At 51.5% G+C, this 24,312-nt stretch overlaps 1 long non-coding RNA gene across 1 annotated transcript; it reads left to right on the top strand.

The window, feature by feature from the left end:
* Positions 1 to 10: 10 nt before the first annotated feature.
* LOC123616889 (uncharacterized) lies at positions 11 to 13,897 on the top strand. Its single transcript, XR_006724908.2, has 2 exons — positions 11 to 4,733; positions 6,348 to 13,897. It is a non-coding gene; the product is annotated as an uncharacterized LOC123616889 (long non-coding RNA).
* Positions 13,898 to 24,312: the final 10,415 nt, after the last annotated feature.

The raw sequence follows: 24,312 nt of genomic DNA, 5'->3' as shown, positions 1-24,312 counted from the left end.
CAGTGGTGGTAGAGAGGGAGAAATGAGGAGAATGGGAGCATAATGATTGTCCTCTTCCTTCTCTCCCCTCATCCCACCCTCGGTCTGCTCTAGGAAATCAGCTGTGAGCCTTGTTGGAGAGAGTTTTGGGCCAGGAGCTGGAAGTCATGTTCATGAAAGACGTTGGGAGACCCTGAGCCCAAGCTGTTTCAGGGTTGAGCAGGCAGGGAAAAGTGGCAGCAGGGGGAGTGTTAGGAAGCTCCACAATAGTCCAGGTGGAGATCGGAAGGAGGCCTGGCCCAGGACAGTGGCTGGTGGTGGGTAGTGGGGTGGGCTAGCTCCCCCTGTGGGAAGGGAGGCAGAGACACGTGCCCACTGAGGGCCTCAGTGGGGAGAGTGATCACAGAGCCTGGAGCCCGGCCTGGCAAGCTGGGAGTGATGGATCCGGACGTGCTCTGTGGCTCCTTGAGTTGTCACAGTGCTGGGGCCAGAGCAGGTCATGGGGGATGTCACATGAGCCAGGGGACGGGGGGGGGGCAGGACAGAGCCTGACACCCTCTCTCAGTTTGGAGGTGGACCTGGGAACAAGTAACAGGTCTGGGAGGTGGCCCTCAGATCTAAGGCAAGTCAGGAGTTCCTGGCAGAAGCTAGGCTGGTGGAGGCAGTGGTGGGCGGAATCTTTAGAAAGCATCTTGCTTGGATTTTGAACCCACCAGGGCTTGATGGTAGGGGACTTCTGGTACCTCTTGCATTCACAGCTGTGCCTGCCACCAGGAGAAGGCAGCCTTGTGGTTTTGTGCACACACCCAGGGGCCTGGGCATCTAGCAGGGAAAGGCCCCAGATCTGCAGCCTGGAGTTGCTTCCTAACCGCCACCTGGAATTTCCTGAGGTGACACAAGGCCTTTCCATGTTGGCTTCCTCCTTCCTCACTCCAACCGGCGTGTTCAGATGCAGCGGGAGTCTGGCCCTGGTGTTGGTGACAGGTGAGTACCTGCAGCTGGATTCTGTTGCCATAGCAACAAAGTAGGGAAAACTGCCCCAGAGCTCGGGGGCTGATTGGGCCACAGGGCCAGCCTGCTTTCCTCTGTCAGCACGTCTTCTGGGACACTGTTGAGTGAAAGTGTCCAGGATGAGACAGGAATTTTCTGACAGGCAGTTTAAGTGGGTGGGATATGAGAGGTTTGACCCCAAAGTTGTGTTCCCTTTTCCCTTCTTCATATATACCTGCCACGGCCAGGCACAATATGCAGTTTCCTGTCTCCTTGTCAACTAGCAGCAGCCACCAGAAAGAGAACCCACTTCCTGTTGACAGCCAGAGTTGCAGAGAATAAAGTGTGTTTGTTTTGGAGCATTATTCAGAGCGGTCTGAAAGATTTACTGATGCTCCGTCACATGACCTATCACTGGGCTTGGGATGTCTTAGTCATCTCAGGCTACCATAACAAAATCCCACAGACTGGGTGGCTTAAAAAAATAAATGTTTATTTCTCTGGGAGGCTGGGAAGTCCAAGATCAAGGTGCTGGCTGATTCAGTTTCTCGTGAGGACTCTATTTCTGGCTTGCAGAGGGCCACCTCCTTGTCGTGTGCGCTCATGGCCTTTTCTTGGAGTGTGTGGGGAGAGAGCGGGCAAGCTCTCTGGGTTCTCTCCTTATTAGGGTACCAGTCCCATCACGAGGGTCCTACCCTCTTGACCTCATCTAACCCTAATTACCTCCCAAAGACTATCTCTCTAAATACTATCACATTCAGGGTTGGAGCTTCAACACAGGAATATTGGGTGAATATAAACATTCAGTCCATCATGTGGGGTCACACAAATTGAAAGTAGCCCTTCAGTATCTATCAGGAAACATTTATTTTTTCATTCATTCGTTCATCTATTCATTCATTCAAGAATTTTTTTGAATGCGAGACACTGTTCAGTGTCCCAGAGATGTAGCAGTGAACAAAACAAACAAAAAATCCCTTGCCATGAAACTTACCTTGTAGTGGCAAGAGATGGGAAAGTGAATAAGTAAGCAAGTAATTATAGAACCAGTGGGTCACAAGTGCAGTCAAAAAAGCATAGAGCAGGGGGAGAATGATGGGGATGCTGGAGGGGGGTTTGCTCTTCTTAGCGATCAGGATGGCCTGCTGGACAGGGGCATTGGAACAGGTTTGGTGACAGCTGTGAGAGTGAGTCTTGCAGATTTTCTACCACAGAGAGCGTAAATGGCCCAGGGCCACAGTTGCTAAGCTTTGAAATCTGTTACTGCCTTTATGTCAAGGTTATGTTTTCCACCGCTGCTCCCTGCCGATGACTGACTGACCTCTCCTGGGAGACCGGGACCCCTTGTCAGCAAACCTTTGACTCAGGGATTTTGCCAAAACATCCTGAGACTACACTGAACTCTAGGACCCCTCCATTCTGCCTTCTCTCTTCTCTCCTTCCCTTGGGGTCGGACTTGTGTCACCATCAGATCACAACCCCAGTCTTTCCCTGCTCCATTCTTATTTCCCATCATAAAGACATTTCCGTCAATAAAAGCCTGGCATAATTAACCCCATCTCAGCCTCTGCTTCCTAGAGGACCAGGAGTAACACAGATTTGAAGGAAGTTAGAGAGGAAGCCCTATGATTGCCGAGGGGAAAGTGTTCCAGGCTGAAGGAATGGAAGCTGCAGAGGCCCTGAGGCAAGAGCAGGGCTGACTTGTGTTAGATCTGGGCTTTGGTTTTACCGCAGGTACATACTCCATGATAACAAGGTAGCCGGTTACCGCTTCATGGTGCTGGCAGGAGACACAGGACTCCTGGGTCTAAGACAAAGGACTTTAGTTCTCATGGACCAGTAACACGTTCCATTGGTAGAAACCAGTCAACAGGACAGTCCAGATTCAAGGGGAGGGAGGAGGGACTCTGCCTCCTGCTGGGAGGAGCTGCAAAGTCAGGTTGCCAGGAGGCCTGGGTAAGGGAAGGAGAGTAATTGCAGCCAGTTTTGCAAAAAACTTCCTCCACGAAGACAGGAATTGGGATACTCAGGAGATTGAGGACACAGAGAAAATTCCCCAAATGATCAACCCAACCCCCCTGGGAGTCTTAAGTCTTTAACCTTTCCTGCATCTGACTCAGGCCTGACCATCCACCCTGCCAAGGGCCAGCTGCTGCCACCCTGTGGGGCTCGGAGGGAACAGAGCCACCACCTTCCCTGCTGGCCGGGGAAGCTGAAATCGGTCACGTGAGCCCCCGTTTTTTCACACTCTGTTAGGGCGATGGCGGGAGCGGGGAGGGGTGAGGACAGCCCGTGAGTAATGTGCTCTGCCTGCTCTCACCTCCACCGTAACCACTCTCCGCTCACCACCGGCACTTGCCCGGCCGCGGGGGTGCGGCTTGCCACCGCATTAGGAAAGCAATTTGTTCATGCAGAATGTGCCGCTGTTGGAAGTTCCTCTCTCATCATTAACTAATTTGCTGCGCTTTGTCGCAGCCCTTGCTATCTATAACCATGGTAACAATGCAAAGAGCTGTACATGCGTTTATTTTGGACCCTCGAAGCCCAAGCATAGTCTACTTCTGGCTCTTGGCTTCGGAGGGGCTGGGTGGGTCTGGAGGGGTGGGGCTGGAGTCCGGGTCCCGCCCTCAGTCCTGTGCCAGTCACTGCGTGGCCTCAAGCATGAGCTCCTCCTCTGGGGCCTCAGTTTCCCTAACTATGAGATGTGGGGGTTGGGGTCAGTGGTCTCTGCGGACTCTTCCAGGGGTGTCCTGTGTGTCTTCAGGATCTAGAGGGGAGTTCCCTGGCCCACCCGGCAGGCTGTGAGCTGGCTGCGAACGTGGGGATGTAAGCAGTGACTGCTGCAGCTGACGGTCCCCTCTTCCTGCTAATTTGGTGTCCTCACTATATAATTATACTGTGAAATTCCCTGACTGAAGATTTTTTTTTAAAATATCCTTCCCTAACTCCCACCACTCATTGCCCAGATTCGTGAATGGGGAAAGTGGGTGTTTGCAGCTTTTGGCAGAGAACGAGGGATGTTATGCAATCTGCCCTTCTCCGTTTCCCTGGCACCACCCCCACGCTGGGATTCAGGAAGGAGGAGGAGGGCTTTTCAGAATGGGAGGTGTGGATTTTGACCTCTCTGGGCCTCAGTTTTCTCATCTGTCAAGTGGGGGGAAAAGTATCTTCCTTATGGGGTGATATGAAAAGACAGCACACTGTGCCTTCTGACCACAGGGAGTAGGATGGGAATGTGGGCTTTCTCCTGCTCATGTGATCTTAGGCTGGTACCATCACTCCTCAGTTTTCCTATCTCTAAATGGGGTCAATCATAAGTATCTGACAAGGAGGTTGTGGGGGTTAAAACAAACCCCCCAAATCCCTGGTGTTGGGTGGGTGCTCAGCCGCTGGTTTTTATTGTGACTGTCAGCAAAGGTGTGGTGTCCTGTTACGCCCTGTAGGGTCCTTGTAGATCGGGTGTGTCTTCCTGCTGGCTGTGGGTGGGGTCACCAGTCCCAGAAGACGTGGCCAGAGCTGGCAACTAATGGAGCTGTCAGCCCGATTCAGAGCACTCCTTGGAGCTCCCCAGAGGCAGGTGCCGATGCCACATCGATGAGCCACGTTCCCCTGATGCGCTCCTGACATTTCCTGCCTGCCTTCCCTGGCCTGCCTGCCCGGGTCAGCGGTCACACTGAGTCACAGCCGCTCCCTGCAGGCTCTGGCCGCCCACTGCCCCGGGGCGTGGGGCGGGAGGAAGCTGGACCGAGTCAGTGCACTGGTAGGTGGGTGGCTCTTTATATTTATATTCTAAAACTTCATAATTTTTCTTGTTTAACATGTGTATTGTTATTATTCTAAGAGAAAGAAGACACTTGGAATACTTTGACCATTACTGATCTACTAAACATGTCAACACGTGTTTGTTTAAACACAGATGAAGGTCTGGAAGGAACCACCAGGAGTTTGAATTGTTACCTCTGGGGCAGCGACGGGGTTGGGGAGGTGGGAGGCTGGTGGAGTGGTGGTGGGGGGTGGGCTGAGGCATTCCCTTCTTCATAGACCCGCAGAAAGTAGTGGGATTAGCAAACTTGGTTTGAGTGAGTGCTCTTCTGTAGGTTTTATGTTTAAAAATTAAGAAGCAAAAAACAAGATGAGTTGCTTTGGAACTGGAAATGAATTTTCAAAATTTAAAAAGAGAGGATGTTGGAAAGCCTTTTCAGGAGGACGTACCCCTCCATCACCTTTGATCGTTTCAACTGGGCTGATCTCCAGAACAACGCCCCATGCTTTCTGGGGGTGAATGTTTCTCATGACTCTTCTCGTTTCGCAAGTGAGACGGTGCAGCCTCTGTGCTGGGACCTTTGTGCGCAGCCTCGAGCTTGCCCTGTCTCAGTTCTGCGAGGTGGGTCTTTCTTCTGCCTTCCCACGTGGAGGGAAGGAAGGTTCAGAATGTGGCTCTCTGCAGCCCTGCCTCCTTTCAAGGGCCAGGCTGAACGCAGGCTTAAGTCCTTGCCATGTGCGCAGCCTCTTTGGGGAAAGATTCTCTGCAGTGCAGACCCCTGGGCTGGCCACCCCGGTCCCCACTCCAGAGAAAATGTGAGGAGTGGTGTGCTTCCTGTTTCAGGGGACTATCTCTCCTTGGACCTGAGGGAGGTCTAGCCAGTGTTGACTTGTTTCAGGGGGAGCTGCAGAGAGAGGGACCATGCCTCTCGCCACTTCCCTGGATTCTCGGTGTTCCCTCAGGTTAACATCAGCACATCTGCCCTTTCACCTGACGTTAGCAGTTTTTAAAAGCAGAGACCGAAAGCCTGCCTTCTGGTTGTGTGCACTGCCAGGATATGGGACCAGAGAAGGACAGACAGCCATGGGCTCTCCTCGGTGGCAGAGCATGTGTGGATATGCTGACTTGCTTCGGTGGAGTCTCAGTGAAGTTTTTGAATCCTAGCTCTACACTAATTGGCTCTGTGATTTGGAGGAAGTTACCATACCTATCTGAGCCCAGTTCCCTCATCTATAAAAGAGCAATTCAAAGTACCCCTCAGAACTGAAAGAGGACTCCGTTTCATGAGATCCAGGATGTAGGGTGCCCGGTGTAATGAATGTTAGTAATAATGGTCAGAAGACCACGAACAGTACAACAGGGAAGTGTTCTGTGCCAGGCAGTGAGGGCAAAGCCTCTGCCTGTGTGTGAGGGAAAGAGCACATTCCCCAGCCCACGTTATTACAGGAAAGGGGGCCGGGTATCGTGGAATCTGACTCAAACTCGGCCACTTGCCTGCTGGGTGACTTTGGGTGGGTTCCTTGCCCTCTCTGGGCCCCAAAGCTGAACATCTTTATGGAAGGTGCCCATATCTGTGGTGTTTCCCATCCCTGCTGACCATTCTCTCCTTGTGCAGGAGCCATGGTGTCCAGGAGAAGGAGGGAGCAGCCGCCGCCTCTGTCCCCCTGGGTCCTAGAGGAAGCTGCCTGTGCACTGCAGCCTGCTGCATTTCCAAGCCAACCTGGCACGAGGCCCCTTGGCGCACTGCCCTGGCTCTGGCTGCCCCAGACTTGAGTCCTTCCTGGATCACACTGACCTCAGAGCCCCAGGCCCCAGGCCCCATGTGGACCTGCTCAAAGGCCTGAGGTTCGGCTCTCAGATGCCCCATTTCAGTTTGGATCCATCACTCTGCCTGGTTCTTCTGGGATGTTACACCCTGCTCTGGACACCCCCGCACCCCACCCCCTTCTGCCAGCCAGCTGACCCGCGGCTCCCAAGGAAGTGGCAGCAGTCTCTTCTGGAGTGTGCAGCCGTGGCTGTGCTTCCTCTGGCACTGTGCTGGGCTGGCAGATGACCCCTCTTCCCTGGGATCACAGCTCCCTTTCCAAAGATCGGTCCTTCCTCGGCCTCTGGCAGTGGGTTGCTATGAGCCTTGCACGCCTTTCCTCCAAGCCCTGCCCCGACCCCGGGCCCACAGTGCTCCACAGGGCGGAGGCCACCCCAGGCCACCTTTGTCCCTTCATGCTCCTCCCTTCAGCTCTTCAGGACTGGGGGCCACCAGCCAGGCCCAGCTCCGGTCCCAGGAATGCACTTCAAACTGCCAGCGCCCCCAGCAGCTGCAGCCCTAGGTCAGCCAGCCAACTAGGGCACTGGCAGGAAGGTAGGGGTGGCATGGAGACCACGTTTCCTCCCACTGCCTGAGCCCCTGAGCCCCGATGGCAACACCCAGCCCAGAGCCCGTGAGCAGCAGGGCTGGTCTCAAGGTGAGACCAGTGAGAAGCACGTGGAAATGCCCCCCCAACCCCACTCCTTCCCCCAAAGCTGTGTGTGAGCAGGTGCCAAATCCCAAGGCGGGGCAGCACAGGGCGGGGCAGGAGCTGAAGTCCGCAGGGAGCTGCCGCTGAGAACAGTCTCACCTCAGCAGCCGTGGAGACGGGATGAGGTCTCCTGAGCCCCTGCCCAGGGCTCTCCCACACCTTACGGCACTGACTGCTCTGAAGTGGCCAATAGCTGCCTCTGTCTGGTGGATCTTCATCAGGTCCACCTCAGGTGTGGCTTCTGGGAGATTTAAATTCTCCGAGCTGCCCCAGTGCCCAGCCTTGGGCTGTTTCCTCTACACCGTGCTGAGCTGGCAGGTGACCGTGCTGGGACGCACCTCTGCATGGGTCAGGTGCCCCTTCTCTGAACTACAGCCTGGCCCCAGAGCTGGCAATAGACATAAAGGAAGAAATGCAATGAGCCGGGTAATAGTGGAAATTAATAGTGGTAATTAATTGCTAAGAGCATGCAGAGACCATGGCAACGATGGTTGGATGACAGAGGCACAAACCTTATTTCCTTTCAGGGCTGCGCTCCAAAAGGCTCCGTTTCTTTGTAAACAGCTTACACTAGCTTTGTGGAGGGCCCAAGTGCCCTGGGTCTGAGCCCCCTCCTTGAGTAGAAAAACTCGGGTCAGCCTTGAGTCAGTGCCCCATCTACCATGCTCTCCCTCGCTCTGTCATCCTGGGCAATTCACTGTTCATCTCTGAGCCTTTTTCTGTCCTAAAGTGGGGAGAACAAACCCAATTGACAAGAGCTTTTGAAGAGTCCACAGGTGACCTAACGTGAGAGGAAGATGGACTGGAGCCAGCCTACCTGAGTTCATTTCTGGCACCATCATTTACTAGCTGTGTGACCTTGGGTCAAGTCATCAACCACTCTGAGCCTCAGTGGTCACATCTGTAAAACGGGGGTGATAATAACAGTACCCATACCAAAGGTTGTTATGAGGACTAAATGAGATAATAAATATAAAATGCTAAGCACGTACAGCTTAACTGCACTTCCAGTTTACTATATACCTGTAACAGCACTCTATTGTGAAATGTTTACAGGGTCTCAGCTCTGTCCATAATAAACCTTTTAAATTATTATTAATAACCGCGACATTCATTGAGTGCTTACCATGTGCCGGGTGCTGTGCTAACTCCTTTAAGTGTATTAATTCACTTAACAACCTGTAGAAGTAGGTACTATAATTAGTACCTGTTTTACAGACGAGGACACTGAGGTTTAGAGCTTGGTGACGGAGTGAAGCAAAACTTTGAGAAGTTATCCGGAAAACTAACCAAGGCAGGTAGCCCATGTGGTTAAGCCCAGTCACCCCGGCATGAATTGCTCCCTGCATGTTCTGACATGAGTAGTGGCTGCCTGAGGTGTCCTGTCCTGTCTGGGTGGACAAAGGCTCAGCGTCCCCACCTGGCTCTGCTGCAGGGCTCAGTCCTTCCCAGCGCAGGAACGCTCCCATCCAAACCTGCTCCTTTCCCTCAGCCCGTAAGTTGCTTAATGATACATCACCCTGACCTCTCCCAGACTTTGGGTGCCATCCTAAACGGGGCTGATAAGAGCATTCCGGGCAGAGGGAACAGAGTGAACAAGGGCACGAGGCAGGACGTGGCATTGAATTCTTAGGAAAATGCAAGTGACTGCCCATGACTGAATTGTTTGGGGCTGCACAGGGGGTGTGTTGGGGAGCCCTGGAGGTGAGGGGAGAGGAGGTCAGCAGGGTCTGGAGACGCAATTCCCATCCTTGTATGCATGAGGGATTAACCCCAGGAGCTTTAAAAATGCCAAGGCCTGGGCGCCACCCCAGATGTACTGACTGACTGGATCATGGGATTTTTCAAAGCTTCCCAGTTGATTCTAATACCAGGTTCACACCGGATGATCTATGCAAGGAAGTGTAAGCCTTGTTAAGTAGGCAGACTTACACTGTTCAGTAAATGAATCAACTTCAAGTAAAATTAAAAAATTCAGTTCCTCAGTCCCACTGGGCACATGGGACTAGTGGCCGCCACATTGGTCAGCTCAGACACAGAGCATCCCTGGTCCCATCATCTCAGAAGGTTCTGGTGGACAGGGCTGGTTTCATCTCTTACTTTGTCTGGTTGGAATGAGAACCCACTCAAGGATTTTAAGAGCGAGAGCAACACGGCCAGGTATTTGCTTTAGAGAGAAGATTTAGGGGCAGTCTAGAAAGTGGATTCAACGGATTCGATGCTGGCAAGGCTGACCAACCTCGGAGGGAATAATCAGGGGAGTGTCTTGATGGTCTAGGTGGAAGGGGAAGCATTGACCTAGAGCCCCATCAGAGCTGGAGAGGTCGGGCTGGATTTGAGAAGGGCGAGAAGAACATGCTGTATAAAGCATACAGGGCTGCCTGGCCGGCAGGTGAGGAAGGAGGGGAGGTTTAGGTGGTGCTCATGTAGTCAGTTGCCTGGAGGTGCCTCTCAGTGGTTCCCAACCAGGACAATTTTGCACCCCCCCCCCGGGGATATTTAGTCATATCTGGAGACATTTTTGATATGGAGTCTGGGGGATGCTGCTGGCTTCTCATGTGGAGGCCAGGGATGAAGCAGAGGCTGCCAAACATCCCACAATCCACAGGACAGACACATGGTCTCAGTGCACACGGCTGAAGTGTTTTATCACCAGCCCTTTACTTTTAATGTGGGTAATTACTCACTGTGTGACCCCAGTGGTTTCTAGCAGGGTTGGCAGAGAACCAGACGTCAGGATATTTTGGTAGATGGACACTGCAGAATGTCCTGAACCGGCCCTGTGGCCTGAAAGGTGAGGGCACTGGTGGGAGTGGGTAGGGGGTGGGAAGGACGCGTCCCCAGGCTTGACAGTGGCCCTCCGAGGGCGGGTGATGCCGGTTGCCTCTGACACCAGTCCCGAGGCGGGGGTCCCGTGACAACTGATAGGACAGTCTAGACGGTGTTGGGCCCAGCCATTGTCGGCCCGGAAGATGACTCATGGATCTGGGCCTTGTTAACCTGTTTACAGTGAGTCATTGGAGCCCCTGTGGGCCTCGGTTCCCTCAACTGTAAACTAGGAATGATGGTAATCGCCCTGCTGCCTCACAGGGATGTGAGGTCTGAATCCAAGAGCCAACGGTGGCGAAAGGGTCGGGTGGACCATAAAGCACCCGCCCAGGTAACACGGCGTTGCTCCGTGCAGTGAGCAGTTTCCCTGCTTGTTGGCTGAGCCATTGCCCTCGGGAACAACACTGCCCAAGTAGGGACCTTCTGGTGCCTAAAGAGAGGGAGAGTGGAATCATCTGCAATGGTGTTGGACCCAAACACTTCTCTGATTCTGCTGACTTATCTCCCAAGTCCTCCTCCTATACTTCCCACCTTGGACATTTGACAGAAAAAAAAAAAAATGCCCATAGTTACAAAGGAAAGAAATGATGAGGGAAGAAACAACACCCAGGAATGGAAGTATATGTAACATGGGGCCACCTGACCCAGCTGTGATCTCACCTCCATAGGTGGGAACACAGACCTTTTGTCATCTGACCTGGGTCTATCTCATGGGCCTCCTGTCTCCTTCGCTGCCCTGGTGAGTGGGGGCTTGGGTAGCTTTCTGCCCAATTCAGGCAGCAGGCTTCTGGGAGTCCATGTCTGCCAGGGGTTGACTGGTGTCGAGAAGAGCAAGGCTGGGGACGGCCAAGAGGGCGGGAGGGAAAGAAGAGCTGAGCATGTGCGGAGGGGTGGAGAGATGCCCCCAGGGGGCCGGGCAGTGACTGGACCACAGGTAGAAGCCTGGGGATTGGGGATACTTTCGGAGTGCCTGCATTTCAGCTGCCTTCCACTTCTAGAGTTCCTCCTGAAAGACAGGGAGTCCAAAATAATTCCATCCCTGAGAATACCTGGCTCATTTTCTCTCTTAAAGTGAGATCATTTGAGCCTCAGTTTCCTCATCTGTAAAATGGGGAGCTAATCCTCACCCAAAGTGCTGAATGTGGGGAGAAGTAGATTGAACAGCAGGTGTGAGGCGCTGAGCAAGCACAGACACAATCCCCGGGGGAAAGCAGGCGCTCCGTTAACACGTTGCTGATGCCGCTGGACAAGCCCGGGCCTGCTGTCAGGAGACCTGCCTGCTTTGAGCCCTAGCTCCGCCCCTGCTGGCTGGGTGCCTCCCCAGAACTTCTCCGGGTCATCAGGGGGCCTCATGCCTTTTAAGGGTTTGAAGCCACACAGATTCTTGTGGAATTCCTGGGCCATAGGTACCCTCAGTGCCCACCGAGGCCAAGGGTTTCAAACTGTTTTTAGCCACAGAAGCCTTTGTTCAAATGCAAATTTGTGTAGAAGCCCATTATATAAAAACAGGTAAAACAGGGCTGGTCTGGTGGCCGCACAAGGTGAGGGGCTCAGAGGTCTATGTCCTGCTCACTTAGTCTGGAGGTCTGGGGGTCCCGTTTCCCACGGAACTTCCGTGAAACCCTAGGCTCCATTGTGGAAACTGATTTTAGTCTAAATGCCTTTTGGGGTTGGAAGGGGGAGACTGCCTGTCATAGAGGAGGAAGGAATTGCTCAAGATAACTCAAGACGTCTTTTGCTTTCCCTTGGCCTCAGCTTTCCCATCTGTAATCAGGAGGGGTAGGTAGTTGGATCACCTCTAATTTTCCAAGGTGTTTTAGTCTGTAACTCCAGTCTAACACATGGCACAAGCGCCACCTAGTGGTGAGAAACGGCTCTGGCAGCTGGAGAGGCGCCCAACAATTTCCCCAGGTGCAGGAGGCAAAGATGAGGCTGTATTCAGGTAACTCCACCTTTTGGCCAGGGCGACACCTCCTGGATACACGTATTAAGAGGCATGGTGAGAAATATGCCACCTGGTTCTGCCACTATACCCTGTGTGACCTTGGCCCCGTCCCTTCCCCTCTCTGGATCTCAACTCCCCCATCTACAACCTAAGGGGGTTGACTGAAGTTCTTACTGTAGGGTTTATGGATCTGTGGAGGGGATCTTGTGAAATCTCTGAAATTTTAAGAAAATTTTGTATGTTTAAGCAGTTATGTGTGGGTGAGAATCTAGATCTTTAATTGCTTTCTTAAGGGGTTCTTTGGAGCCCCTGGTCTGGGTGAACTCTAACGGCACCCAGGGCGCAGGAATTCTGGGAACTTCTCCTTTGGAATGTGCACATGCATTCAGACAACTTGGATGATTCACATTTGGCAAACGCATCCAGTTTACCAGTTTATGTGGAGAAATCCTAAGGAAGCCAAAGAAAGATGAAAAGCAAAAGCCCCCCCAGTAAGTGCCAGCAACCAAGGAAATGTGGCTCAGTCCCCAGCGGCCTGAGGTTGGGACTCTGCAAACCTCTGCCAGCTAAGGGTGCTGTCTGGGCTTTCCCGCCCTCGATGGGACCGCCGTGGTCCCTGGGCAACTTCAAAGGTGGGGCTTGACAACTGGCAGAACTAGAGGACTGTAGTCCTCATGATCTAGCCCCTTCTAGGGCCCGGTGATGGGCTCTTGTCTCAGGCTTCACTCGACTCTCCTCCCCCCCAGGGCCCGTTGCTTTCAGAACTACTCCCCATTAGGTGTCTCACTCTGGTTCCTTCTGCAAAGTGTGAAGTGGGAGATGGAGAAGGAGGAGAAGGGGGAAGAGATTAACTGCTGAGTGTCTGCTCTGTGGCAGGCACTGTGCTAAATATTTTACTGTAATTAGTTCATCTGATCTCACAACGGCCTGGAAGGTAGGATATTCCTGCTATATCGCTGCAGACTTTGAGGATCAGAAATATTAAGTGACTTGTCCCAAACCATAAAGCCAGCAGATGGGCTGGGGTCTTAATCACGTGTTGCAGTCAGCACATGCTGGGCTTTTAGGACTGAAGGTGGCTCAGGCCTCACTGAGAGCTGGGTGCTGTTGCGGCTGCCGAGCACTGAGATTTAGGCACTGGCCTGGCTCCCACGCCGGCCTTCCTGCCAACCTATTAGCCTAAAATTGCCCACTGACTCTGCTTGGATTTCTCATTTCCTGGGGTGGTGATGGTGACCGAGGATCTGACCCAAACACTCCCCAGACCACACCTCACTCTGCTCCATTCCTGGGTTTGACAGTCCACCCATGCAGAAGCCCACACCTCGTCTCTGCTCCCTCCAGGGCCTTCAGACCGCCCCTCCCCATGAAAGGCCACAGCTGCCTGAGAGCGGGCGGTGGCCCACACCAGACACCTGCCCTCTCTATGCTCCTGGCCCACGGGCAGTGACGGCCACTGCCACTCACCCAGCTCAGTCTCCCAAGCCGGTAAGTGGTGGAGCTGGGGTTCAACCCCACGTGGACTCAGTTCAGAGCCTCTGCCCTTGACCACAAGGCTATGCTGCTGTCAGGTCTGGTCTCACGGGTCCTCACTTCATCACCCAACTTGTTCAGCACTGGGTCAGCCCCATGGCATTTGCACATTAGGTAAACTTGCCTTCCACGTCTTCCTCCAAGGCACGGTTGCAGTCTGGTTGGTGGCTCTGACCACCTTCCAGGTTGAATTGGCTTCCAACCCACCTGGAAAGATAACTGCACTTCTCTCCAACGTGTTCATAAGGTTGTCACATTATGTGCCTCCCTGCTATCTGGATGAAAAGTATCTTTAGCAAGTTTCAAACGAATCTATTAAACCTATTAAACAGAGGAAAAGAACTGCGTCTGTAACACTTTCCTTCCAGTAAGATCCTTTCCTTTCTGCCTTTTCTTTCTTGGAATTTTCTGCTGGCTTCCAATTCACTTCCTTCACACATATCCCTCTGTTAATGACTCTTTGGCTGTCAGAGTTTTATTTTATTTTATTAAAAAAATTTTTTAATGGAGGCGCTGGGGATTGAAGCCAGGACCTCGCCAATGCTAAGCATGCACTCTACCACTGAGCTATGCCACCCTTTAAAAAATTTTAATTAAAAAATTTGGGGGGGGGGCAGGATGGGGAGAGGTAATTAGATTTATTTATTTATTTATTTATTTATTTAATGGAGGTACTGGGGATTGAACCCAGGACATCATGCATGCTAAGCATGCGCTCTACCACTGAGCTATGCCCTCCCCCTACTTTTTTAAAATGGAGGGGTTTTTTTTTTGTCTTTTTTTAATGGAGTGTCACCATTTTAGAATCTCAGTTTCCACTTGCTCTAACCATCTCAATCTGGGTGCAGTATGGTGAGGTCAGTTGCAGAGCAAAAGAAACCAGAAAGAGGTTTATAGCTTTATTAGTTTAGACTCACAGTTCCCTGGGGAGAATGCTGCACGCCAAGTAGGGCCCCTCAAGGGAAGCACAGGGTGGGTCACGAGGCGGAGGGAGAGAGGGAGCTGTGGGCAAGTGCCTTTACTGTGGTTTCCTTGGACAGGAGTGGGCCAGGCAGGGTGAGCAAGCTTGGCATTGGCTCTGCCTGAAAGTGACGCCCCCGCGAAGTTCACGTTCACGGTGACCGTTAGAGCACGGGGGTTGGGACCATCTAGTCTCCAGATGTTTTGGGATGAGCCAGGGTTTACTTGGGGGCAGCTTGTGGCCATTTTGTGGATGTTAAAGATCAATTTACAGGAATTAGAAATCTGGTTAACACACCACTCTGCCCCAGGACCGTGCTGAGACAAAGCCCACATCTTGTGGTCTTGCTTTCGAGTCGTTTGGACCTTGGCTCTGTACCATGATCAAGAGAAGGAACGGCCATCAGCTGGGATGGCGAATTTCACTGAATCTGTGCGGGTTCTCTGCCAGGCCCGGGGGCCGGGGACGGAGGCCCCTTCCTTTGAGGTGTGAGCTCCCCTCACACCTCATGGTAAGGCTTTGAGCTGCTTGTCTGATGAGAAGGACCAGCCATGGTCACCTAACAGTTCTTGGCAACACACATGTTGGTGAACCAGGAGGGGAGATGGAACCCTGATTCCTGACCCCAGTCTCTTGATCGCACAGGTACGGACTAATAGTCTCCAAGTGCACCGGAGTCCCCTTGAAGGCAGCGAGAGGAGGTGCCCATGTGTTTGACTGACAAGGCAGGTGAGCTGCATTTCAGATCACTGTTTAAAGGCACGGGGAGGGTGCCGTCATATGCTTCATGCGGATACCGTGTTCTGCAGGGAGAGGCAGCTTCGAAGCTGCTGCTGAGAATGGGCAGTGATCATACAAAGCAGCAGTGGGCTAAACCAGTGCTTTTGACGTTAGTTAGCTCTTCCTTCCAACAGACAACAGGGGCCGGACCAGGAGGAGCCCGGCAAATACAGTCTAATTAAAAGGAGGGAGTCGTGGGTTCTTGGGCAGGTGGAGAAGAAGGTGAAGCTGCCAATCTTTCTCCATCTTTCCCACCCTGAGCCCAGGGCGGGAAGCAAGGGGTGTGACGTTCCAGTGCCCAGCTGGAAGGGCCCTTAGCGACCCCCCGTGCTGGAGTCTTCCTGCTCTCTGCCAGCGGAGGGCTAGCGTCCCCGGAGCAGACTCCTTGTAGCCTGAAGACCAGATAGATATTAGACGTCAGAGAAGACCAGATACCGGATATCAGAGAAACACAGCCTGAGAAGGCTCTGGCTCTAGGAAGAGAATTAAAGTAAATTTTCAAACCAAGGTTGAGTTAACTCGGTGTGGCAACCCCGGAAGTTAGTCCCATTTGACTCCCACAGTAACTAGGTGTCTCCATCCCCTTATATTTTTTGTTCAGATAACTCTCTGTTTACATTTCTTTTTGTGAATAGAAACATATACTATGTAAGTTTAATGACAATTTTATCGTTCTTGGAGAAAAACCAAATTTGAGCATGCTTTGCCCCTACTTGGGGTCGGCATACTTTTTCTGCAAAGGGCCAGATGGCAAATATTTTAGCTTTCGGGGGCCGTAGTCTCCATTGCAACCATGAATGCCGCCTTTGCAGTGTGGAAGATGCCATCACAGTGGGTCTGCTGCATCTAGTGGGCTCCGCCGTGTTCTTGGAATAAAAGCACATGTCGGGTGGCTGTTACCAGCCTGGGCTGCTGTGATGAGGAGGCCAAGGCCTCAGGCAGACTTGGTGGCAAAAGCTGCTGGGATTGATTAGTGATGTCTGCCACTGGCCCAGGAAGAGAGGGTGGGTAGCAGGTGCAGGCCAGGTATTTGCAGATCTGCGGGGCAGCCCTGAGTGGGTGAACAGAGGCTTTGGGGCTGTGGACAGTGAGTCTCTAGAGACAGAGGCAGCCCTGTGAGAGGGTAGAAAGTGCACTTCCTGTTTGGACATACCATTGGATCTTCCACATCCGATGAACATACATGTGGCATCCATGGGGCTGGGAGTTGTGCAGGGAATCCTGACCCTGGTGAGAGGTGCATCAGGGCAGCGGTGTGTGGGCTCTTGTTTGGAGTTAGTTTGTGGGCTCAGAGTCTGCTAGCTGCCCTGGCGGGGTGGGAGGCAGCCCAGTCATTGTGACACTCATAGCTGGATGGAACCTCTACCCCTGGGTCTGCACACTTGTCCTTTGCTGCAAGAACGGGCTTGCCTTTGTTTCCTGGTTGGCTCTCTGGGAACTGGGTCTGCCCTGAGCTTGGCTGGACTCTGGCTCCTCGTCCAGCTTTTATTGGCCTGAGCTCCCCAGCTGCCAGCAAGAGGTCCACTTTATTCCAGATGGTTTCGCCCACCCGAGCCGCCACACTCCTCACCACCCACTTCTGACCTGGCAGTTCCACATGCTCCCACCACTGGCCGAGCATCATTGCTGCCCGGGAATTCCACAGCCGCCCCTGGACCAGAGCCCCTTGAGGGTCAGGGCTCCACAGGCCTCTTCGACACTGTGATTTTGATGCTCAGCAGTCTGTCCCGGGGCCAGCCCCGCAGCTCCTGAGTCCTCCCAACCCTGGTCCTTCTGGGCGAGATGTCACTTTTACTGGGAGAACATAATGGCCCACACGACCATGGCTTTGGGCTCTCGTCTGCCAGAGTTACAGGCTTCAGCTTTCCTTTAGAACTTCCTTCCCTATTTTGTTCCTCTCTGGAAATGCCCAGGGGTGGTGGTTTGAGCCTTGGCTTCTGTCGTTTCCTGCTGGCCCCGTCTCTTTCTGTGGGCTTCTGTACCCACTGATCCCTGTCAGGTCACAGAGGCTGCCACCATGCGGGCCTGGGGTGGGGAGCAGGAGAGGAGACATATTTATTATGAAAAGGACCCCAATTTTCCAAGTGGTGCAGAAACCCGTCTGTATATTCTGATGAGACTTTATGAAACATTGGGATAAAGTTACACTTACAAAGAATTGTGATTTTATAGGACGTTTTCCTGGCCATCTCTCAGCCTGCCCCGGGCAGTGGAACCCACCTACTGCTGCTGTGAGAGGGTCGTGAGCCTGCCTGTGCTCCCTGGAATCCAGCCTCCTGGACTGAGATCCAGTCCCAGACTGATGACAGCAGTAATGCTCACTCCCTGTGTCAGAAACCCAACCTCCAGTCTCATTGTCTCTCGTGACCCCAATTGGCAGGTGACATCAGAGCACAGTGGCGCAGAATCAGCACGCTCCCAAATACCGAGAGGGTCTTCGTTCTGAAAAGTTTTCCATGCAGAGCACTGGCTGAACACCCCAGGCTGAATTTCCCCACACCAGGCCCTACTTGCCTTTTTACAGAGGTGCCTTGAACATGGGCAAAGATGGTGCTTTGCCCTGGATCTCACCTCTGAATGCTTGTTACCAAATCTCCACTGAAGCCCACACACAGCTTCTCAAGACTCAGCGACTGTGTGCAAGCTTGGGGCAGCATAAATCCAAGTGAAGACCAGGCTCGTGGGGCAAAGTCTGCAGCGCAGGAGCTGACCCGACCATGACCACACGCAGTCCTGTCTTAGAGGATGCTCAGCTTCTTAACTGAAAGCAGTGGTTTTCAGCTGGGCTGCACAGCACACTCTGCAGGTTTGTTCCTGGGGAACTCTGAAAACTATGCTGCCTGAACCACAGTCGGAGCAATAAAGTCAGAAGCTCTTGGAGGGTAGCCTGGGACCTGGCATTGTTTCCAGGGCTCCCGGGTGATATAATGTGTGGCCTGAGCTGGGAGCCACTGCTTTGAAATGCTGACTCTGAGGTGACTGGTCTTATTAGTCAGGAGAGCTGGGTTATCTTACAGTAACTAATTAATCCCGGTATCTTTGTGGCTTATCATGACAAAGGTCGGTTTTTCAACCACACTGCGTGTCCAGTAAGGGTTAGTGGGAGGCTCTGCCCTATGCAAGGAGCGAGCTAATGGAAGCATCCTTATCTCGTGAGGATCCGTTTCCTTGGTTGCTATGGCAGGGAAGACGGCTGGAAGGTTACTTCTATGTTTTGGGCTGGAGGTAGCACATGTCACTTCCTCTTGAAGCCCATTGGCTAGAGCTGGTCACAAGGCCTCACCCAGCAGCCAGGAACCTGGGGGAGGGGCCAGCGAGCTGGGGGAGCGTTTGACGAGAGCAGCTTATTGGTGGTTTTTCTTTTTCACAGCCCACTCCCCAACACTGACTTGGTTCTTGCTTTACTGAAGGATCATTCTGGAAGTGTTGCCAGACAGAAGTAAACAGGCAGCCCTAAAACAGTGGTCAAGTTCAAATCTCCATCACGTCGGGGTAGAGACCTGCATGCCATCTGGGGAATCGTTCACAGGTCCCACTGAAGCTGAACAGAAAATAGTATTTTTACTCTGGTCCCTCATGTGTACAGTCAAGAATTTCAGGACTTTCCACAAATCAATCATCTCTTGCAGCTGCAGGACACTGTTTAAGTCCTGCAGCTTTGCAGGGGATATTGACACTTCGTAGGACCAATTCCCTCTGCCCGCTTTTCTAGTTCAGAGTTATCTTTTTTTTCCCCCCATGCATTTATTGTTTCAGAAAAATTTTAAATAAAAAGCTGTCATACAGAGAATATAGACTTGTGGTTACCAGAGGGGTGGAGGGTGGGAAGGGATAGACTGGGATTTCAAAATTGCAGAATAGACTACACTGTATAGCACAGGGAAATATACACAAAATGTTATGATAACTCACAGAGAAAAAAATGTGACAATGAGTGTGTATATGTCCATGAATAACTGAAAAATTGTGCTGAACACCGGAATTTGACACAACATTGTAAAATGATTATAAATCAATAAAAATGTTAAAAAAAAAAGCTGTCATAAAATTTGGTTGTGATTTTTATGGACTGGACATCTTTATAATGTTATCTCTGCCTCAGGAGAATGCTGTATAATTCTAATTATTAAGGCCTTCTTTTCTGTTTCTCAGTGAATGTTAGCAATTTTTCTTACAGATCTTACATATTTCTTACTGAGTTTATTTTCAAATATACATACATGTACATGCAAATATACATACATATATATATTTTAAATGTGTAGAGGCTATTTTTCCCATCCTATTTTCTAGCAGTATTTCTCTACCAGGGTTAGTGTTGGTGGTGTTTTGGGGTAGATATTTTATCATAATAGGAAAGTATTCTAATCTCAGTTCACAGAGCATTTTTTTGTTGTTATTGTTAGCTGTAGGTATTGGATTTTATAAACTACTTATGGGTCATTTGTTGATATGATTATATGTTTTTTTTTTCTTTTTTGTCCTGTTGATGTGATAGTAATAATTTTTTTTTTCTAGCATTATACTTAACGCCTGAGGAATAAAAGCAGAGCTCTTTGGCTTTGCATCTGAGATCCTTTAAAGGCTGGCTCTAAATGGACATTTCCAGTCTTATATTCCAGCGCCTCTCCAGCCTTACTCCTGATGGGCATCTCCCCAAACACACGAAACCTTCCTGCTGTTCACTTTGTCTGACGCACAGTACCCTTATCTTCCAAATGGGGGCCTCCCCCCAAACAATCTCCAGAGCCAAGGTGACCAGGTGTCACAATTTGCCGGGGACAGCCCTGATTCACAACAGCTGCCCCCGGATTCGCCCCTCTCACATGTGTCCTCTGCTGGACAAGGAATTACACGGTCACCGGCTCCTTAGATAAGTTGTCCCTGCTTCCAACACCCCCTTCTCCCGCAAGAGCTGCACTTCTGCCCTCTGCGCTCCCCCTCTTCCTGTGCAGAGTTTCACTGTGGTGTTTAGTGCACTTGCCCACCACCCAGAAGCACTCAGTACATTAGCCAAGGTTGTCAGTTGAATGAATGAGTGAATGTCATGACCTCACTTTTTTTTTTTTTTAATTAAAAGAAGCTCTCCTTGTTGAGCAAGCCCCTCCCTTCTCACAGGCTGTGCCCTCTGAGGCTTTTCTGATGGGCAGCACTGGCCACGCTGCTTGGCCAGGGAGCGAGAGCAGCCACCTGCCCTCAGAGCAGTGGAGGCGGGGCCCTGGAAGGGGCTCCTGCACAAAGCCCGCTGCTTCAGGGCCACTGGGAAATGCAGACTGTGGGCTCAGGACCTGTCCAAAAAAGGAGGAAGGAGGAAGGGAGAGGAGAGGGTATGGAAGACAGGAGGAAGGAACAGAGGAAGAGAAAGGAGGAAAGGGAGGAATGGAGGGGAGGAAGGAGAGAAAAAGAGGCAAGTGGCAGACTGGGAGAAAAGGGGGTCTGGAGGGAGACATAGAGGAGGAGGAAGAGGAGCAGTGGGCGCCCCTCCTGTTGCTCTCACACTGCTATTTTGGGGGATGCTAATTTCTTGACTATTCAGGGAACCTTTGCAGGCATATTCACCTGTCTCGAATGTCGTGGGCCTCACCAGCCTGTGATTGCAGAATAAGGTCACATTCCTCTTAACTACTCAAATTAAAATAGGACAAAGCTTCACTGCCTTTGGTGTTAGAAAAAACTCCCCTGAAGGAGTCCCACGGCCCTCGTCCTGCGGGTTTCCAGGGTGCAGAGGGCCGTGTTGTCGAGGTAGGGACATTTTAATCCATTCTGCAGTTTTCACTTTAAAATATCTTGTTTGTAGAAATCATATAATAAAAATGAAAATACAGTGTCTTTAATATAGTTGAGGACATCCTGAGAAGACAGCAAGGAAAAAGAAAAAGACACTGTTTTAATAAAATATGTTGTTTTTAAAGCTATTTGAAGCCTCGCTGAGAAGGCTCGCAAGCCGGATCGCACTTCCCGCACCGGGGTTGTGTGCGTACACGCGCCGGGTATTACGTGCGGCTGATTTACATCCCGCCTTCACGGTGCATAATTTAGACACCTTTGCTGAGATGCAGATAGGTTCACAGCTCTAAGAACAGCTCTTATGCTCTGCAGGAGAAGCCTGCCCCTCTGTGAAATTCTGGTATGTCCTCAACCGTCAGGGCCAGGACAAAGCAGGGAGGATGGGGGCGGGGGGGGGGGGGGGGACACTGCTAAGCAGAGAACGCCTGAATTACAGGCCTGCACTCACTTGAACTAGCATTTCGCTGCCTTTTAGAAGCATAAGCCTGTGTCCCCATGTCAGTCCTTCTTATTCGATCTTCTGGCCACCCCAGCAGCCACACTATTTTGTGCAGTGTATTATGGAAAATATATAAGCATTTGAATAAGACTTTTTTGAGCTCCAGATTCTCTTCTTAAGGATTGGACTGCTCAGCTGGAGGCTGAGAATCTCTGTTCTCTGCCAATAAGCCCTGGATCTCCCTGACCAAGACCAAGAAGAGGCCTGAAGATGTGGTTATTATCTGAATGATTGCCGTTAGGGCAAACCTCCTCTGGGCCTAAACTGTGTCAACAATTGCTTCTAGAATTGACTTCTCTTGGCCATATAGACACGTGGGCTTTGAAAGGGCTGGGCACTTCATCTTTTAAGGTTTTGCAAGGTTCACGGGAGAGAGTTGAAACGTTAGAACTTGTTTTTCTTTGGCTGTGAACTTAGCCAGTGACCTTGGGAGGGACTTGCCACTTGGTTAAACCTTTTCACAGCAATATGTCGTAGAGGATTCAGCCCTGAACTTGAGAGTCAAGAGGCTGGAGTCTTCATTCCAGCTCTCTCGTTAACCTGGTGTGCGCCTTCGGGCAACTGGCTTCTCTTCTGATGTCTTCCGATGCCCCAACCCCTACAGACATCACAGTTCTAAGATTTGATGATGAGTGACTGTCATCCCCGAGTGTCTTAGCTTGTTTTAGAATTTCTTCCATCTTTCTCCTGCTGGTTCCAGGTAGAAATGAGGTTCTTGAGCATAGAGAAGAAACACGTATTGCATTCTTGGCCAAAGGGGTTTAAAATGGCAGGGAGGTGGTCTCGGCTGGACCTTCCAAAAGCACACTCTTAGGCAAAGACTTGAGTACAAGTGGTTTATTTAGGAGGCAGAGCAGGGAAGTGATAACAGGGAAGAGAAGCAGACCAGGACAGCGCGTGCGAACGAGCGGCTGCCCTGGGTAACCGGGGCTCAGTCCTGCTGGAGACCTCTGGGAGAACAGATGGCAGAGTTGTGTACTTAACGGTATTTTTCCCCCAGAGGTGTTAACTCCCCAGCATGTCCAGCTTGCCCCTGGCATAAGCCAAGAAAAATCCCTGGGATAGAGCACTGCAGATGTTTGCAGCCACGGCCATGTACAGGAATGGGGGAGCCAAGAGGACTGGGTGGGGCTCTGACGGCATCTGCCAACGCTAATGCTGCACGGAACATTTTCCTAATTTCCTTGGCTCTTCATTGTATTCGAATACGTAAGAAATATATCTTGCGAGAGAGTCCATATGTACTTATGCAAGTTTTGGGTGTTCTGATGTTCTGTTTTGTTTGGAGAGACAGAGACTGCATTGAATTAGAAGGAAATGTCTCATTCAGCAAGAGGCTGGAGACGTGGGATTGGTACATGTGGGTCTGATTATGCTGAGATCACATGATGTTGGATGAACTTATGGAATGTGGGAGGAGTCTGTAGAGAGAACAGTGACTGAGATCGTATGAGGAAGAAGTTCAAGGGTGGAAATAGGACACGCACGGAATTTAGATACCCAAGAGCCTGTCCACTTCTCCAGCCTCTTCCACCCTCCCTCCGAGATCCAGCTCAGATGCTCCGTGTACTCGCCTCCACTTGGATACAGATAGTTCCCTTCCCTGGCTCTGAGTTTTATTCCACCTTAAGCTTACAACCTGGGTTTGCTGGAACCATTCCAAGATCAATTTTTGCCTTGTCTTTTTTTTTTTTTTTTAATTTTGGGTTTTTGTTGTTGTTGTTGTTTTGGAGGGGGAAGGTAATTAGGTTTATTTATTTTCTCATTTAATTATTTTAACGGAGGTACTGGAGGTTGAACCCAGGACCTTGTGCATGCTAAGCACGCACACTACCACTGAGCTATACCCTCCCTCCTTGTCTTTTCTTATATACTTTAGCCCCGAGTTAGGACAAAATTGTAACCAGATCCCAAGTTTGGTTTGGGAATTTTGGCCCCATTTCCAGGCCCTTATTTATCTCTTCGACCACATTGAGTGTGATGGTCTTGCGTGCCCACTTCCCCCGCAGCCTGGGAGCTCTGGTTCAGCTATGTCCCAGGGCTCCAGCTCAGAGCCCAGCACACAGCTGGTGCTCAGACAGCGCTTCCTAGACCAGCGTCCAGACTGCCACGTGGGCTCCAGAGACAGCAGATGCTGCCTGTGACCCTCAGAACCGAGCAGTATTCAGGGAGGGAAGTAGCTGGTTCCACCTTCAAACTTTGAGCCTTCCCCGGCTCCCAGGGCGGGGTCTGCACCATCTCCGCAGGCCAGGCCTGGTGGCTGTTTGTTACGCTTCGTAACATGTTAAATGCAGGCGCTGAGCCCTGTTCTGGGAGTAGCTCACCTGTTGCCACTGGCTGTTCTCTGACGACTGAGTTGAACAAGCCTGTAGGCAGGTGAGCAGAGCCTGGGGCATGTTTCAGCTCAAAGGGGCCAAAGCAAACACTGGGCGTCTCAACCGAGCACATTCCTGAGCTCATTAAACCGGGCGAAGTGAGCCCAACCGGATGGAGACTGGGAAGGAGACAGGTTGTAGCCCTGAACACAACTGGGCAGGGCAGCCTGCTCCGGGAGGGGCTCGGTGCTCAGCGTTTTCCTTCCCTCCACCTGTCTTGAGTCTGTCCCCCCAGCAGCCTGTTATACCCCAACCGTGGGGCGAGTACGTCTGTCCAGGTTTGCAGGGGAGAGGTTGGCTGGTTGAGGGTCGCCATTGGCGCTGCCCATAAGGAACTTACTAACGGGCGGGCAGA

Source organism: Camelus bactrianus, chromosome 27 (genome assembly GCF_048773025.1).
Source record: "Camelus bactrianus isolate YW-2024 breed Bactrian camel chromosome 27, ASM4877302v1, whole genome shotgun sequence".
Classification (NCBI taxonomy): Eukaryota; Metazoa; Chordata; class Mammalia; order Artiodactyla; family Camelidae; genus Camelus; species Camelus bactrianus.
Note: the sequence above shows the minus strand (reverse complement) of the source record. Positions and strands in the feature narration are given on the sequence as shown.